General features: G+C 46.7%; 1 pseudogene; it reads right to left on the bottom strand.

Moving 5' to 3' along the window:
* Positions 1-585: 585 nt before the first annotated feature.
* LOC139250108 (autophagy-related protein 101-like) lies at positions 586-7,317 on the bottom strand (annotated as a pseudogene).
* Between the last annotated feature and the right edge of the window lie 10,735 nt (positions 7,318-18,052).

Below are 18,052 nucleotides of genomic sequence, written 5' to 3'. Positions count from 1 at the left end.
ATGGATTTTTGGTTTATTCAGTCTTATCAGAGAGGATTGTGCCATACGAAAATTAAAACAAGGCCTCTGAAATCAACTTCAGAACACTGTATCTCTGCTAATATTTTAAATATTATTTATATGCTTTTTAGTTTGGGTCTTTTTATGCTCTTTACTCACCCCCTCTTCCACCCCCATTTTATGTTTTCTGCTTAAGGTAACAACTCGTGCTGGGTCTTTAGTTATCTCTTAGTGACAATCCATTATGTGTGAACCTGGACAATGATTACTAGCTAGGTTATTTTATTCTGAAGGGCATTGCATGCAAGTCCGACCATGTCCTTGCCCGTAGTCCATGCAAGGTGGGAGTGGGATTGGTCATTTGATAGGGAAAAGAGCAACAGCTGAGTGGAGTCCCCAAACCTGACTGTCCTGTTAACGCTTCTCCTTTTTGGAGCCCTTTCCAGCAACTTGCAATTTTCTTCTGACCATCTCCAACTATTTAAACAATAAATACATGTAAACTTTGCAAGATCTCCGTCATGCTGAGCATCACTAACAGAATGAAAGTTTGCAAGAAATCGCAAGGCACAATCTGCAGGGATTTCAAATTGGACAGACTCCCCCTAAAGATAGCTAATGAAAACAAAAACAACAGCAGCAGAAAGGGAAGGCCAGGGAAAATGGAGTAAAGTAAAAATGTAACATTGTCAGTTCGTTTTTTGCTAGTAATTCGACAGATTATAAAGCCAAGGTGTCTTTGATTAACCGCCTCATGGTGGTACTAACAGATGTCCCAAGGGAGTCAGTGATCTGGTAGGTGATTTTGTACAGGTAAGGCTGTACGTCTCTCAGGCCCGTGTCAAAGACATTGTCCACCTCCGACTGCGTGGGCATTTACGGCAAGTACTCGTGCCTGTTCATGACCTCAATGACGTTAATGATCTTCTCGCCCAGTTTCTCGCCCACCTTCTCGCGGCAGATTTGCCTCTCCTGCTCATTGGCCAGATTCACCACGTTGAGTTTGAAGGCCCACACCTCCCACGGGATGCGCTCATCTGAGAACGGCCAGCGTGATTTCTTCTTCTGGTAGAACTCCAGGGAGATCTGACCACTCCCATCACTGCCAGAGTTGCGAAGGGCGTCCTACAGTTAAAGGAGGAAAATGTCATGAGAAAAACTGTCTCTTGGTGAGGTCTATCGCTCTAGAATATTGACCGAATGCCAATTATTAGCTGAAAGTCTTACTGCGCAATTCCCCCCGAATTCAAGGTCTCGGATCATCTCAGCCATGTAGACCAGTAGGTCCAAAGTTTGATTTCTATTTTGTTCGGAGTTGATCATATCCAGTACTTGGGAGCACCACAATTAGACCCAGCATTCCTAGGCAGGAAAGAGCATGGGGGAGCTGTGGGAAGCCAGTCAGGGATCCCACACCCAATTGCTGTTAAAGTGATTCCTTAGAGAATATGTGTTAGAACAGGATTGTGCCATTACTCTCCTGTTGAGAAGGCTGCAGACTTTTACTGTCTGGGCTCATATAAGAATAGCCAGTTGGACAAAGTACTCAGGGGTAGGCAGCACCAGTGAAACCAAACTCCCATCAAGAGTCAATATCTTCAGAAGTGGAAAACATATCTTACTGCACGTGTGGGATGCCAAAATATCAACATGCTGTGCCCTGAAATGCTAAACTCCAGGTTTTTTCATCTCAATTCCCAATGTAATGTATTTGCTTCATGGGTTCTGTGCTTAAGAATTCATAGCAACACATTGCTATTAAGAACTAGTTGGTTTATTAACAAATGTTTAACAATCACACTGCACATTACCAGTTCATCCACCAGGCTCACAACCACCTGCCTCATCGTGGATCCCCTGAACCCACTGGCTGGGGTTTTATTGAGTCTTGTGAACATCACATGACTGGCTGAGCCACTCACAATTCAACAGCTCTACAACTATCTTAAAAGTAACTTTTAATCAAGTGCCCCCCTTTTTTTTTTGAGGGCACCAAAAACCACAAATTAACAATTAAACATTAAAGGGAACCATATCAAATCAAATTAATTAAAATTTTGTTCCCCGCTGTAATGATGTACTCCAGTCCCTCCGGCGCCCACCTCTCACGGAAGGCCGTGAGCGTACCGATGGACACCGCGTACTCCATCTCCAGGGACACCCTGTCCCAGATGGAAGAGAGGCAGGCAGTCGGGCTGAACGACCCCCTCGACCGCCCGCTGCCTGGACCGGTTAATGGCCCCTTTGGCCGTGCCCAGGAGCAGTCCTACGAGGAGGCCCTCGGACCTGCCCTCTCCCCTCCGCACAGGGTGCCCAAAGACCAGGAGTGTGGGACTGAAGTGCAGCCAAAAATCGAGGAGCAGCCCTTCAAATAATGGAAGAGGGGCTGCAACCTCACACATTTTATATAAACATGGAACAGACTTAAAAACTTATTGCATAGGATTGCTCCATGCAACACCCTCCAGGCCAAGTCCCCAATAATAGAGGGAGGACTCCCGCGTAAAGTGCACTCCATTGGGGACCCCTGCCTCCTCCGGACGACAACATGGTGCACCATGGCTGTCCGGATGGCAGACGAAGATGGCAAAGTGTGCAAGGGCAGCCTGTTTTGGCATCTCTCTGCACAGAACTGAAATCAACAGTTCTACACTATTTTGGATAGAATTTTAAAATCAAGTACCCCCTTTTAGTAAGGGCACTAGAATCCACAAATTTCCAAATTAACTGGGAACTTTAAACGTTCAAATTAAATTAAAATTCTGTTCCCGGAGGTGATGATGCACTCCAGTCCCTCTGGTGCCCAACTCTCGCGGAAGGCCGTGAGTGACCAGTGGACACTGCGTGCTCCATCTCCAGGGACACCTTGGTGCGAACATAGCGCAGAAGAGAGGCAGGCATTCGGGCTGAACGATCCCTTCGACCACCCGCTGCCTGAACCGGTTAATGTCCACCTTGGCAAAATGGAGTGTGCGCAAAAGCAGCCCGTGCAGGAATCCCCTCCACGCAATACTGAAATGAACAGCTCTACAACTATTTTAAAGTAACTTTCAATCAAGTGCCCCCCTTTTTTTTTGAGGGCACCAAAGACCATAAAATTAACAATCGAACATTGAGGGAACCTTTGTCAAATCAAATCAAATTAAAATTCTATTCCCTGTTGAAATGATGCACTCCAGTCCCTCCGGTGCCCACCTCTCGCGGGAGGCCGCGAGCGTACCGGTGGACACCGCATGCTCCATCTCCAGGGACACCCTGGTACGAACATAGCCACAGGAGAGAGGCAGGCAGTCGGGCTGAACGACTCCCTCGACCGCCCGCTGCCTGGACCGGTTAATGGCCCCCTTGGCCGTGCCCACGAGCAGTCCTACGAGGAGGCCCTCGGACCTGCCCGCTCCCTCCGCAGAGCAGCCCCTTCAAATATTGGCGCTAGCTCGACAATTATTTTGTAGGAAACAATTAAATCAAGTGCCCCCCTGATTAAAGGGGGTTGGGGGGGACACCAAACTCTTTCAAACAAGTGCCCCCTTGTTTTTTTGTTTTTTGGGGGTTTTTTTGAGGGCACTAAAACACAAATTATACAAGTGCCCCCTGGCTAAAAGGTGAGGGGGGAGAACTAAGATCGGCACAATAAACAAATTAAACTTTAGACAAAACGTCAAATTAAAATTTGGTTGCCGGGGGTGATGATGCACTCCAATTCCTCCAGCGCCCACCGCTCGCGGAAACTGAATATCTGGTCATTATCACACTGCTGTTTGTGGGACCTTGCTGTGTGTAAATTGGCTGCTGCGTTTCTTACATTACAACAGTGTTTACACTTTCAAAAATACTTAATTGGCTGTAAAGTGCTTTGGGAAGTCCTGAGGCAGTGAAAGACGCTATATAAATGCAAGTCCTATCCTTTCTTTTGAAGCTGTGTGACTTTAAGAATAAACAAAAGGCTATCATTCTAAATTTCATTGATAAAGTGACTACAACAAAACATGTAGCACCTTTAACTTAGTAAAATGTCTAAAGGTCCTTCACAGGAGCGTTATCGAACAAAATTGGACACCGAGCCACAGAAGGAGTTATTAGGACAGATGAAAGGTAGGTTTTAAGGAGCGTCCTAAAGGTGGAACGAGAGGTAGAGAGCTTTATGGAGGGAATTGCAGAGCTTAGAGTCTTAGCAGCTGAAGGCACGGCCATCAATGGTGGAGCATTTAAAATCGGGGATGTTCAAGAGGCCAGAATTTGAGGAGAGCAGAGACCTCGGAGGATTCTGTCCAAGTCTGCTCTGGTTGGGAACACAAAAGTTAAACTTAGCGTCTGCACTCGTGCACCACGAGCTGAATTAGAAGTTAACCCGAGGCGGGGATCACAATTATCAACCAGTTATTTGCATGGGGTTGATACAAAATGACATACGTACAATATACAGCACAAAAACAGGACATTTGGCCCAACTAGTCTGTGCTGCTGTTTACGCTCCACAGACTCCTCCCATTCCAGCGACCTTATCTCAGCCTTTCAGCTTATCTTTCCATTACCTTTACTCCCATGTTCTCGGCTAGTTTACTTTTGAAAGCATCTAAACTGTTTGTCTCAACCACTTCCTGTGGTAGCAAGTTCCATATTCTAACCACTCTCTGAGTAAAGGCATTTCTCCTTATTTCCCTATTGGATTTAGCAGTAACTATCCTGTATTTATGGCCATAAGTTTTAAATTCTCCCACATCGACCCTGTCCAACCTATTTATAATGTTAAAGATCTCTATCGGGTCACCCATGTCTTCTCTGTTCAATCTTTCCCAGTTGCTGTAATCTCTCACTTCTGGTACCATCCTTGTAAATCTTTTTTGCACTTTCTCCAGCGCTTTTATATCCTTCTTAATGCAAAGCCAAGGCATCTGAATAGCCACCTCATCGTGGTGCCAATGGTCAATCTGAGCAACTGTGACTGCACTTCTTTCAGGTCTGTATCAAAGACATTGTTTGCATCCAACCTTTCGTGTGTCTGGTCATGACATCAAGTTTAATTTTTCTTCCAATTCTGTCCGCATTGAATCCATCTAGCTTCTGAAAGTGCAGATTCATGTTGTGAGTCCAGGTGACTGCACTTACTAATTTGAATTAACTTTTACTAGCTGAACTGGCAGCGGTGATCATCACAGCAGTTGCGGAAAAACAAATGGGACAAAAATGGTCTAGATTAGTACTCCATGATAGCTCACTGGGTGCTACTGAGCCAAAGTGACCAGCAAAAACTAAAAGTGTTCCTGCTTTATAAAGACTTGCATTTATACAGTGTCTTTCACATGCTTAGGATGTCCCAAAACTTTTTACAGCCAATGAAGTACTTTTTGAAGTGTAGTCACTGTTGTAATGTAAGAAACGGAGCAGCCAATTTGCGCACAGCAAGCTCCCACAAACAGCAATGTGCTAATGACCAGGTAATCTGTTTTAGTGATGTTGATTGAGGGATAAATATTGGCCCTAGGACACCAGGCATAACTCCCCCTGCTCTTCTTCGAAATAGTGCCATGGGATCTTTTACAGCCCCCTGAGAGTGCAGGCAGGGCCTCGGTTTAACGTCTCTTTCTAAAGACGGCACCACCGACAGTACTGCGCTGAATTATCTGGTATGGGTCGGAGGCACTAACCTGCTCCTGTCCTCATTCAACACTCACACATTTATGCTTTCCAACATAACGTCGGTGACTAGTTAAAGCACTAACTAGCAGACGTGGCTGGCTGATTCTTTTTCCATTTCCCCCATTCTGGTGACACTTTATCATCATCATAGGCGGTCCCGCGAACGAGGATGACTTGCTTCCACACGAGTTCACATATGATCAATGAAGCATCCGAGGTTCCATTCCTGAACTCCAATTGAGGGGGCCGCTGAGTGGATTTTTTTAACGTGGTGTGATCGTGGCACACCAGCCACCAAACGGGCTTGACAGAGCTCGGTCTTTATTCAGTGGCAAGGGTTAACCAGGACGACTGGAGACCAGCTCTGCTGCACAGACCCAGTGCGTACACATATCGTAGTGTGGGCTGGCCCGTGCTGCCCCTGGGCCCTCGGCTCTTCTGGTCCTCATTCACCGCACTTTAGCTGGTTTCACGTCAGCCTTTAGTGGTAGCATTCTTGTCTCTTGAGTCAGAAGGTCATGCATCAAGTCGCTGATGGAGTACTGCACTGTCGGAAGGGGAGTTATCCACGTTGTCCAGACCAATATTTATCACTCAATCAACATCAATAAAAAAAACAGATGATCTGGTCATAATCATATTGCTGTTTGTGGGAGCTGGCTTTTGGGCAAATTGGCTGCTGCGTTTCCCACATGACTGATTTTTTTACCCAGAGGGTGGTGGGGGTCTGGAACTCACTGCCTGAAAGGGTGATAGAGGCAGAAACCCTCACCACATTTAAGAAGTACTTTGATAGGCACTTGAAGTGCTGTAACCTACAGGGCTATGGACTAAGGGCTGGATAGCTCTTTGTCGGCCGGCACGGACACGATGGGCCGAATTGGCTTCCTTCCGTGCTGTAAAATTTCGATCATTCTATGATTACAACAGTGACTTCACTTCAATAAAAGTACATAATTGGCTGTAAAGCAGATTTGGGACGTCCGGTGGTCGCGAAAGGCGCCATATAAATGCAAGTCTTTCTTTTTTTAAGCTGAGAGGGCAAATGGGACCTCACTTTTACGTATTGTGGCACTTCCGACCGTGCAGCGGAGACTGGGGTGAAGATTTTTGTGCTTAAGTGTCTGGAGTGGGACCTGGACCCAAAGCCTTCTGACTCAGAGGCGAGAGCGCTGCCACTGAGACAAGGCTGACGCTGGAACTGTAGGCCTTCCGTTCATGGTTACGAAAAGAATGCAGTCTGCGGCAGACAATCGATTTGAACTGAGTGGCCTCGACACCAACAAACGGTGCGTTATGAATCGCTCACAATCCCAGATATCTGGCGGGTGGGGCCTTCTTTAAAAAAACAGAGAAAATCAATCAGGTAGGAAGAGGAAAACTCAACTTAAACTCGCCGACAGATCGGCGCAACGTGCGGTCCAACTCGTCCGACGATACTCGCACGTAGGTGCAATCGACGAAATCACAGTCAACGTCCTCGGTGCGCACGGTGCCGATGGAGTAGGTGCCCTCCTTCTTGTAGTGGAACTTGCCCGAGCTCCTGTGCAGCAGCACGGTGTGGAGCACGGCTAGCACCGTCTCCTCGATCTGCCTGGCTTCCACCGTCAGCTCCAGGGTCTGGGATCGGCAGTTCATCCTCGGCTGGCTCTCTGGCTGGGTCTCTGGCTCTCTGGGTGGCTCTCTCTGGCTGGGCGGGTGTCTCTCTGGCTGGCTCTCTGGGTGTCTCTCTGGCTCTCTGTCTGTCTGGGTGTCTCCTCTGGCTCTCTGTATCTCTGGGTGTCTCTCTGTCTGTCTGGTTCTCTCTCTCGCCCTTTAAAGGCGATCCCCGAGTGGGGTGACACTGATGGAACCTCCGGGAAACAATGTAACCATTCAACAATGGATCGAACGCGGTCAGTTTCAGCTGCAGCTACATTGTAAACATTCTATCCGGTGACATCATCCTATCGGGGGGGGGGGGGGGGCGAGAGTGAATGAATTTCAGCTGACTACAGTATCCCGACTAGGACAAAAACACATAAACGCGTAATGCTTGTAAAAAGAGAGACGTGCATTTATATCGTGCCTTCCTTTCACGGCCACCTCGCATCCCAAAGCGCTTTTCAGCCAATTAAGTGCTTGTTTTTGAAGTGTAGTCACGGTTGTAATGTGGGAAACACGGCAGCCAATTTGCACACAGCAAACAGCATTGTGATAATGACCAGATAATGTTTTTTTAGTGATGTTGATTGAGGGATAAATAAATATTGGCCAGGACACCGGGGAGAACTCCCCTGCTCTTCTTCGAAGTAGTGCCATGGGATCTTTCACGTCCCCCGATAGAGCAGTCGGAGCCTCGGTTTAATGTGTTATGAGGCGTGAATCTGGGGCCCAGAAGCGGCGAGGGCCCAGGGGCAGCTCTGGCCCAGCCCACACTGCGATATGTGTGAGCGCACTCGGTCCGTGCAGCAGAGCAGGTCTCCAGTCGTCCTGGTTAACCCTTGCCACTGGACCAAGACCTCGCGCTGTCAAGCCCGTGTGGTGGCTGGTGTGCAACGGTCACCCCACGTTAAAACAATCCACCCACAGGCATCTTCCATCCTTCAGGATGTAGTTCGGGATCTGGAATATTAGGTCCTTCATTGAAACACCTGTAAACTCATCCCTTTTCGGTGTGGAAGCAAGTTATCCTCGCTTCGAGGGACTGCCTATGACGGTGATGATGATGAATGTCTCATTTGAAAGACGGCAGCTCCGACAGTGCAGCACTCTCTCAGCACTGCACTGCAGTGTTAACCTAGATTTTTGTGCTCAAGTCTCTGGATTGGGACTTGAACCTACATCTTTCCTGACTCAGAGGTGAGAGTGCTATCCACTGAGCCACAGCAGACACTCTGATAGGATTTATAGGACTTTTTTTGCTCTCCAACAACAACTTGTATTTATATAGCATCTTTAACGTAGTAAAATGTCCCAAGGTGCTTCACAGCAGTATTATGAGACAAAATATTTGACGCCGTGCCATATAATGATAAATTGAGGTAAATGTGCAAAAACTCGATTAACGAGGTAGGTTTTAAGGAGCATTTTAAAGGAGAAGAGAGAAGTAGAGAGGCGGATTTAGGCAGGGAGTTCCAGAACTTGGGGCCAAGATAGCTGAAGGCACCAATGGTGGAGCAATTATAATCAGGGATGCTCAAGAGGACTGAATTGGAGGAACGCTGCTATCTCGGTGGGGGGGTGGGGGGGTGGGGGCTCGAGGTGATTACAGAGATAGGGAGGGGCGAGGCCATGGAACGATTTAAAAACAATTATTAGGATTTTGAAATGAAGGCGTTGCTTAACCAGGAGTCAATGTAGGTCAGTGAGCACAGGAGTAATTGGTGAGCGGAACTTGGTACGAGTTAGGATATGGGCAGCTGAGTTTTGGATGACCTCAAGTGTACATCGTGTAGAACGTGGTAGGCCAACCAGGTGTGCGTTGGAATAGTCGTCAACTCTACTTGAAATACATTTACCCTGTTGGTAATTTCTGTTGTCTCCTTTCCATCATCCTCATATTTGGGAGAGGAGGTAGGTTGCAAATGAAATCAGATGATTCTAATTTCACTTTTCAAAACAAAAGCAACAAACTTCTGGCTTTCTGTAAACAGATTTGCAGAGATGAGAAAGTGGGCATGAGATTTATGATCAACAAGAGCAAAACAGATTGAAAACCCATTTAAACATAGGGAGCTGCTTTTTGAGAGATGCATTCAATTTAAAACTGAAAATGTTGAAAATTATTCCAAATTACACCGATTTGACAACAACTTGCATTTATACAGCGCCATTAACAACATCTGAGGCTTTTCACAGGAGCGTTATTAAATAGAATTTCACACCAAGCCACAGAAGAAGATATTTGGACAGGTGACCAAAAGCTTCCTGTGAAGAGCCTTTTACTGTGTAAAAATTTCTGTATAAATGCAAGTTGTGGCTATTGTTAAATAATGTGTTTTCAAACCGAGCCTTTAGCATTTCTGAACCTTAGCCATAATCATTCTGGCAAATGGTATCAATGGCTGGCTGGAATAAACTTTTCCCAAATGTCTGCAGCCAATGATGTTCCTTGTTAAACCTGCAGAAACCCACTTTGTTTTAAAACCCAACACTTGAAAATAACTTTTTGTTTCAATTCAGAAAATCTTGAAACATGACATACCAAAGCAAAACTTGGTGCGTGCAATTATTGGGCTGAAAATGTTGTCCTCGCTGGGCCCATATGGAGTGCGCACAGACCCAGCAAGGCCTCGCAAAAGCCGACTTTCGGGGCACGATGCACATGCGCCGAAAACTGGCTTTTCCAATCTGTCAAGATTTCTCTTGACAGATCCTCCGCATCCCCGGGAGAAGGGCATTCGCGCGGGAGAGATTGGGATATTTGCCCAACTCATGCCTAGTGAATGTCCTTCAAACTCTTAGGCCTGGTAAAAGCAGGCGCATAGCGCACTTTTACTAGTGTAAGAGTTTTAAAACAAATAAAAATTAAATTTAATCATTCATTTTTATGTTTAAAAACCCTGTCCATTAAGGTAAGTTTATTTTTAACCCTATTCAAATACATTTAAAAAAATTCCCAAAAATGTTTTTTTTTTCTAAAAACATTTAATTAGATTTAATATCAATTAATTTTAAATATGTGAGGTTTTTTAAAATTTATTATGCTGTGTTTCTTATTTTAGGAGGGTTTTCTCATTGATAGTAATGGGAACTCGCACAAACGGAGTTCCCATTTTGATCAATGAGAATACTGCCTAGTGATTGGTGGTCCAGGCCCACGTGACTCCAGCATTTCCGTACGTTTGGGGAAGTCCTCTCTCTGTACGCTACACATCGAATGAAGGCCTCCGACCGCAATCCAAGGTGCCTCTGTGACCACCAGGTATTTTCGTAGATTTTTTTCGGGTCGGAGGCTTTTGTCCGAAGGAAGCCTTCGACCGCAATTTTACCCCCGATATCTTTTGAGCCTGCACACAACTAAAAGTGAATAACAAGTAACTGGAGGTTAGGTTACGCATTAATCCAATATCAGGTTTAGCTGATTTTTATAAACTTGATTTAAAAAAGAATTGTTCTCCGGAGGTTAGCAAGGTATCATTTATTGTCCATCCCTAGTTGTCCTGACAAGGTGGTAGAGCTACCTTCTTAGAATCATAGGGGTCAAAATTGAGCCCCACCCTAAATGGGGAGCACCTACTGTTTTTTAATGTGTTTCTCCACCCCAATCCGGAGAAATTCAGGACTTGGAATTTTTTTTAGGTCGGAGCAGTGTTGCGGGGCTGCAGTGCAGGCAGGCCAGAGTGGCCATCGCTTCAAGTCATCAACACCACACTTCAGTTAAAGGGGAGGGCCGCTACGAACTCTGCAGCCACTTCAGTGGCAAACAGTGGGCCTCCAGGGAGGGCTTTGGCCAGGCCAGCGGCCCTTTGTGCCTGTGCCAGCTCTTTGAAAGAGCTATCCAATTGGTCCGTTCCCATTCTCTTTCCCCCATGACCCTGCAAATGTTTCCTTTTAAAGTATATATCCAGTTCCCTTCAAGCAATTTGCATTGGGATGGCATTGGTGTTGTGTCAGCCAGTGGTGCAGTTGGTAGCACACTTGCCTCTGAATCAGAAGCTTGTGGGTTCAAATCCCACTCCATGAGACTTGTGAACAAAAATCTAGGCTAACATTCCGGTGCAGTACTAGGGAGTACTGTACAGTTGGAGGTGCTACCTTTCGGATGAGACGTTAAAGCGAAGCCCCGTCTGTTCTCTCAGGTGGACGTAAAAGATCCCATGACATTATTTCAAAGAAAATCAGGGGCGTTACCCCTGGTGTCTTGACCAATATTTATCCCTCAATCAACATCACTAGAACAGATTTTATGGCCATTATTGCTGTTTGTGGGAGTTTGCTGTGCGCAAATTGGCTGCAGAGTTTCCTACATTACAACAGTGACCACACTTTTTTTTTAAGTACTTCATTGGCTATAAAGCACTTTGGGACATTTGGTGGTCATGAAAGGCGTGATATAAATGCAAGTCTTTCTTTCTTAGACAGTAGTCATCTGTAGGCCGGATAAGGTAGGAATAACAGGTTCACTTCCCTGAAAGACATTCATGAAATAGTTGCTTATTACAACCATACAACGGTTTTCATGTTTATTTTCTGGTACAACCGCACTGATTATTGAATTCAATTTCATAACCTGCCATTCTCGTGATTATGTACTTACGACCTGTGATTGCTAGTCCAGTTCCATAACCACAACACTACTGTACCCAGAATGAGTATTTATTTCACAAAGATAATTTTGTGGAATATAAAACTAATGCAAAGTATTGTTTTCCCTTATCTGAAAAGATGGAAACATCCAGCATAGTGATTCATGAAAAATCTGATATCCAAATTGTACTTTTAACCATATAGAATAATAATGTTTTACAGCACAGAAGGAGGCCATTCAGCCAATCATGTCTTCGTCAGCTCTTTGCCCGAGCTTTCTCCCAGTAGCCCTGTATAGAACCATAGAAGTTTACAAATGTTTACTTTTATAAAAATTATTTAACGCTGGTGCTGGTATCTGTTCATTATCGTAGGCAGTCCAGCGGAATCGAGGAAGACTTGCTACCACTCTAAACATGAGTCCTTAGGTAGCTGAGCAGTCCAATACGAGAACCACAGTCTGTCACAGGGGCAGATAAGCATTAAGGGAAAGGGTGGGTGGTGAATCTGGTTTACCGCACGCTCCTTCCGCTGCCTGCGCTTGTTTTCTGCACGCTCTCGGCAACGAGACTCGAGGTGCTCAGCGCCCTCCCGGATGCACTTCCTCCACTTAGGGCGGTCTTTGGCCAGGGACTCCCAGGTGTCGGTGGGGATGTTGAACTTTATCAAGGAGACTTTGAGAGTTTCCTTGAAATGTTTCCTCTGCCCACCTTTGGCTCATTTGCCGTGAAGGAGTTCCGAGTAGAGCGCTTGCTTTGAGAGTCTTGTGTCAGGCATGCAAACAATGTGGCCCACCCAGTGAAGCTGATCAACTGTGGTCAGTGCTTCAATGCTGGGAATGTTGGCCTGGTTGAGGACGCTAACGTTGGTATGTCTGTGTTCCCAGGTGATTTGCAGGATCTTGTGGAGACATCGTTGGTAGTATTTCTCCAGCTACTTGAGTTGTCTACTGTACATGGTCCATGTCTCTGAACCATACAGGTGGGCGGGTATTACTACAGCCCTGTTGACCATGAGCTTGGTGGTGAGATACCTACTGTGCATGGTTCATGTCTCTGGGCCATACAGGAGGGCGGGTATCACTACAGCCCTGTAGACCATGAGCTGGTGGTGAGATACCTACTGTACATGGTACATGTCTCTGGGCCATGCAGGAGGGCGGGTATCACTACAGCCCTGTAGACCATGAGCTGGTGGTGAGATACCTACTGTACATGGTCCATGTCTCTGGGCCATACAGGAGGGCGGGTATCACTACGGCCCTGTAGATCATGAGCTTGGTTTTTGAGCACTCTTTTCCTCAGGCGGCCAAAGGCTGCACTGGCACAATGGAGGCAGTGTTGAATCTCGTCGTCAATGTCTGCTAGGGTTCATTGGTGTCAGTCGCTCCCTTAAGTGAGCTGGTTGCCTGCTTTTTTTGTGGAAGTTGACTCTCACTACCTGAATCTGCTAAAGCAGTAACGGGACCCAGGAGAGTAACAATGAAACTCCCTTGTGATGTGGATCAGATCTCAGTGCCTGAGGTATGTGTACTCCTTTAATCACTCCGAGACAGACTGAGTTAACACTAGGTGGAGTGCTGTTTGGTTCAGTGCATAAGTTGCTTTATTTAACAGTTGACACTGAGTATGCTGAAAGTCACTTGGTACAATCAGTTCACTTTTGTTTGTGCATTGTTACAAAATAAAGAACACGAACACTCAAGCCCATTTGAAGGGATTCTAACTTGACAAAGTAAGATAGATTAATTTTGCTATCTGTCCTGCTGGCAGTGCAGAGGTTATTTATCCCTTTCTGTTTTCTTGACTCCTTTCACAGTCTTTCTGCTGCTTGACTGCTGTCTGTGTTGATTTTTATAAAGCCTCTCTTCAAAGACAAGCAGATATCAAAGAAATGTATCAACACTGATGTCTCCTAAATGACCAGAAATTGCTATTCCTAATCTGAGGAAGGACATTCCTGCTATTGAGGGAGTGCAGCGAAGGTTCACCAGACTGATTCCCGGGATGGCAGAACTGACATATGATGAAAGACTGGATCGACTAGGCTTATATTCACTAGAATTTAGAAGAATGAGAGGGGATCTCATTGAAACATATAACATTCTGCCGGGCTGGACATGTTAGATGCAGGAAGAATGTTCCTGATGTTGGGGAAGTCCAGAACCAGGAGTCACAGTCTAAGGATAAGGGGTAAGCCATTATGGACCGAGATGAGGAGAAACTTCTTCACTCAGAGAATTGTGAACCTGTGGAATTCTCTATCACAGAAAGTTGTTGAGGCCAATTCACTAAATATATTCAAAATGGAGTTAGATGTGGCCCTTACGGCTAAAGGGATCAAGGGGTATGGAGAGAAAGCAGGAGTAGGGTACTGAAGTTGCATGTTCAGCCATGAACTCATTGAATGGTGGTGCAGGCTCGAAGGGCTGAATGGCCTACTCCTGCACCTATTTCTATGTTTCTATGTTTCTATGATCTGCTTCCTCCTGTATACCCAGCTTTACTCTCCGCCACCTCTCTCTACCCCTCCAGTGCCTCATTGTTGTCAGACTGTCAGACTACATGTCCAACATCCAGTCTGGCATAAGCCACAATTTCTTACAGTTAAACATCGGGAAGACTGAAGGCATTATCTTCAACCCCCCACCCCCCCCGCCTCCACCATCATAAACTCCACACCTTGCCACCAATTCCACCCCCACCCCTGCCCTCCGTCTCAGATTGAACCAGACTGTTTACAGCCTCGGCATCCTATTCAACCTTGAGCTGGACTTCAGACCGCATATTCTTTCTGTTATGTATGTAACTATGTAATACCTGCCACCAGAGGGCGCGACTGATGGAGTCCTAATGGTCACCTGCACACACCTGCAGGGTCAGTATAAAAGGTTGGCCGCCATGTTATTTAGGCACTCTGGAGTTGAAATAAAGAAGATTAAGGTCACATTAAGTTTAGCTCACAATACTCAGCTTCGTGGAGTTCTTCTATACACAACAATTGGTGACGAGTAACAGAATACGAACCTTCACACAATCATGGCTGCCATTGGAATATTAGAGAGATTTGTAGAGGGTGATGATTGGGAAGCTTTCATCGAGCGTCTTGACCAGTTCTTTGTGGCCAACGAGCTGGAAGGAGACACTAACGCGGCCAAGCATAGGGCGATTCTCCTCACCGTCTGTTGGCCTAAAATATACGGCCTCATCAAGAATCTGCTCGCACTGACAAAACCAACGGAGAAGGAATATACAGAGTTGTGCACGCTGGTTCGGGACCACTTCAAACCGAAGGAGAGTATCCTCATGGCCAGGTATCGTTTTTACACGCACCATCGCTCCGGGGGCCGGGACGTGATAGATTATATCGTCGACCTGAGACACCTCGCGGGACCTTGCGATTTTGGAGCTGCGTTGGGGTAAATGCAGCGGGATTTTTTTGTGCTGGGCATCAGCCACGAGTTCATTCTTCGAAAGCTGCTGGATGCCGAAACCCTAGACCTGAGCAGGGCCGTCATGATCGCCCAGGCATGCATGGCCATGGACGATAACACCAAACACGGACAATCTTTTCAACATCGTTGCTCACCGGCAAGTACTGTGCATATAATGACGTTGCTAGCAGGCCGAACTGCATATGGCAGGGCCAATACCATCTGTGGCTGCAAGACCTGTGATGACTCAGAGTCCGCCATCGGGGGGGGGGGGGTGAATGTGAATCCATTAGCACCATGTTGGTGCTGTGGGGGGTAATCATTGGGCCCATCAATGGCGATTCAAGCACTACGTGTGCAAAGGCTGTGCAACAATGGGACACCTCCAGTGAATGTGTAAACGTGCTGCGACACACCACGTGGCAGAGGATGATCGATCCGACAAGGATCACGCAACACAGGCAACTCAACCTGAGGAAAAAGTGTATGGGGTACATACCTTCACCACCAAGAGTCCTCCTACAATGCTGAAAGTCAAATTAAATGGAGTTCCAGTATCCATTGAGTTGGACACGGGTGCGAGTCAGTCAATAATGAGCCAGAAGGCTTTCAAGAAACTGTGGTTCAATGAAGCACAAAGGCCTAAACTGAGCCCGATTAATGCAAAGCTGCGAACGTACACCAACGAGCTTATACCAGTCATTGGAAGTGCGCAGTGAAGGTATCGTATGATGGAGCTGTGCATGACCTATCATTGTGGATTATTCCAGGCAATGGCCCAACGCTGTTCAGCAGAAGCTGGCTAGAAAAGATTAGATGGAATTGGAACAACATCAAAGCACGACCTTCAGTGGATGATAGTGCTTTGATGTCGTGTGCTCAAGTGCTGAGCAAGTTTCCCTCGCTATTCGAACCAGGCATCGGCAACTTCACAGGCGCCATGGTACAGATTTATCTGGGCCCCGAGGCACGGCCCGTCCATCACAAGGCTTGGGCGGTTCCGTACATGATGAAGGAGAAAGTCGAGATTGAACTGGACAGACTGAAACGCGAAGGAATCATATCGACAATCGAGTTCAACGAGTGGGCCAGTCCAATTGTTCCGGTGTTGAAAAGCGATGGCATGGTCAGAATCTGCGGAGACTGCAGGGTAACGATAACCGAGTCTCACTACAGGATCAGTACCCGCTGCCCAAGGCAGATGACCTTTTCGCAACGTTAGCGTGGGAGAAGTCGTTCACCAAGTTGGACCTAACCTCCGCCTACATGACACAGGAGCTGGCTGAATCTTCGAAAAGACTGTCGTGCATCAACACACACAAAGGGCTGTTTATGTACCATAGGTGCCCTTTCGGGATTGACTTGGCTGCAGTCATTTTCCAGAGAAACATGGAGAGTTTGCACCATTGTGTTTCAAGACGACATCCTGATCACTGGTCGTGACACCATCGAACACCTATACAACCTGGTAGATGTTCTAAGTCGCCTAGACAGAGTGGGACTCAGGCTGAAAAGCTCCAAGTGTGCTTTCCTGGCGCCAGAAGTCGAATTTTTGGAGAGAAAGATTGCAGCAGACGGCATCAGGCCCACGGACTAAAATACGGAGGCCAGCAAGAATGCACCCAGACCACAGAATGTGACGGAGCTGCGGTCGTTCCTGGGTTTCCTCAACTATTTCGGTAACTTTATACCCGGGTTGAGCACGTTGTTAGAGCCTTTGCGCATGTTGCTACGTAAGGGTGATGACTGGGTTTGGGGCAAATCTCAAGACACAGCCTTTGAGAAGGCCAGGAACCTGCTATGTTCAAATAAGTTACTTGTACACTATGACCTTTGTAAATATTTAGTGCTAGCTTGTGACACCTCATCGTACGGGGTCGGCTGTGTGTTACAGCAAGCCAATGAATCGGGCAAACTCCAACCGGTTGCATACGCATCTAGAAGTCTGTCTAAGGCTGAGAGAGCCGATAGTGTGGTAGAGAAAGAGGCGTTAGCATTGTATATGGGGTTAAGAAAATGCACCAATACCTATTTGGACTTTGTTTTGAGCTTGAAACTGACCACAAGCCGCTTATTTCGCTGCTTTCAGAGAGCAAAGGTATAAACACCGATGCCTCGTCCCGCATCCAAAGATGGGCACTAACATTATCCGCTAATGATTATATTATCTGCCGCAAACCAGGCACGGAGAACTGTGCTGATGCTCTCAGCCGGCAACCATTACCCACCACTGAGGTTGAAATGGCACAGCCCGCAGACTTGCTACTGGTCATGGATGCTGTTGAGAGCGAGGGGTCACCCGTCACAACTCGCCAGATCAGGACCTGGACCGGCCAGGATCCTGTGCTATCATTAGTAAAAAGTTGCTGGGAACTGTTCGGCCGTTCCCGGGGAAATGCAATTAAGCCATTTCACCGACGTAAAGATGAAATGTCCATCCAGTCGGATTGTCTCTTATGGGGTAATCACGTGGTTTTGCCAAAAAAAGGCAGGGAAACGTTTATACGCCACCTACACAGTACCCACCCAAGCCTTGTCATGATGAAGGCATTTGCCAGGTCGCATATTTGGTGGCCCGGCATTGACTCGGACTTGGAATCATGCGTACATCAGTGCAACTGAGCAATGCACCAAGGGAGGCTGCACTGAGACTGTGGTCATGGCCCTCCAAACTGTGGTCCAGGATCCACGTAGATTTTTCCAGCCCCTTTCTAGGAAAGATGTTCTTAATAGTTATGGACGCTTACTCCA

Source organism: Pristiophorus japonicus, unplaced genomic scaffold (genome assembly GCF_044704955.1).
Source record: "Pristiophorus japonicus isolate sPriJap1 unplaced genomic scaffold, sPriJap1.hap1 HAP1_SCAFFOLD_35, whole genome shotgun sequence".
In the NCBI taxonomy this organism is placed as follows: domain Eukaryota; kingdom Metazoa; phylum Chordata; class Chondrichthyes; family Pristiophoridae; genus Pristiophorus; species Pristiophorus japonicus.
Note: the sequence above shows the minus strand (reverse complement) of the source record. Positions and strands in the feature narration are given on the sequence as shown.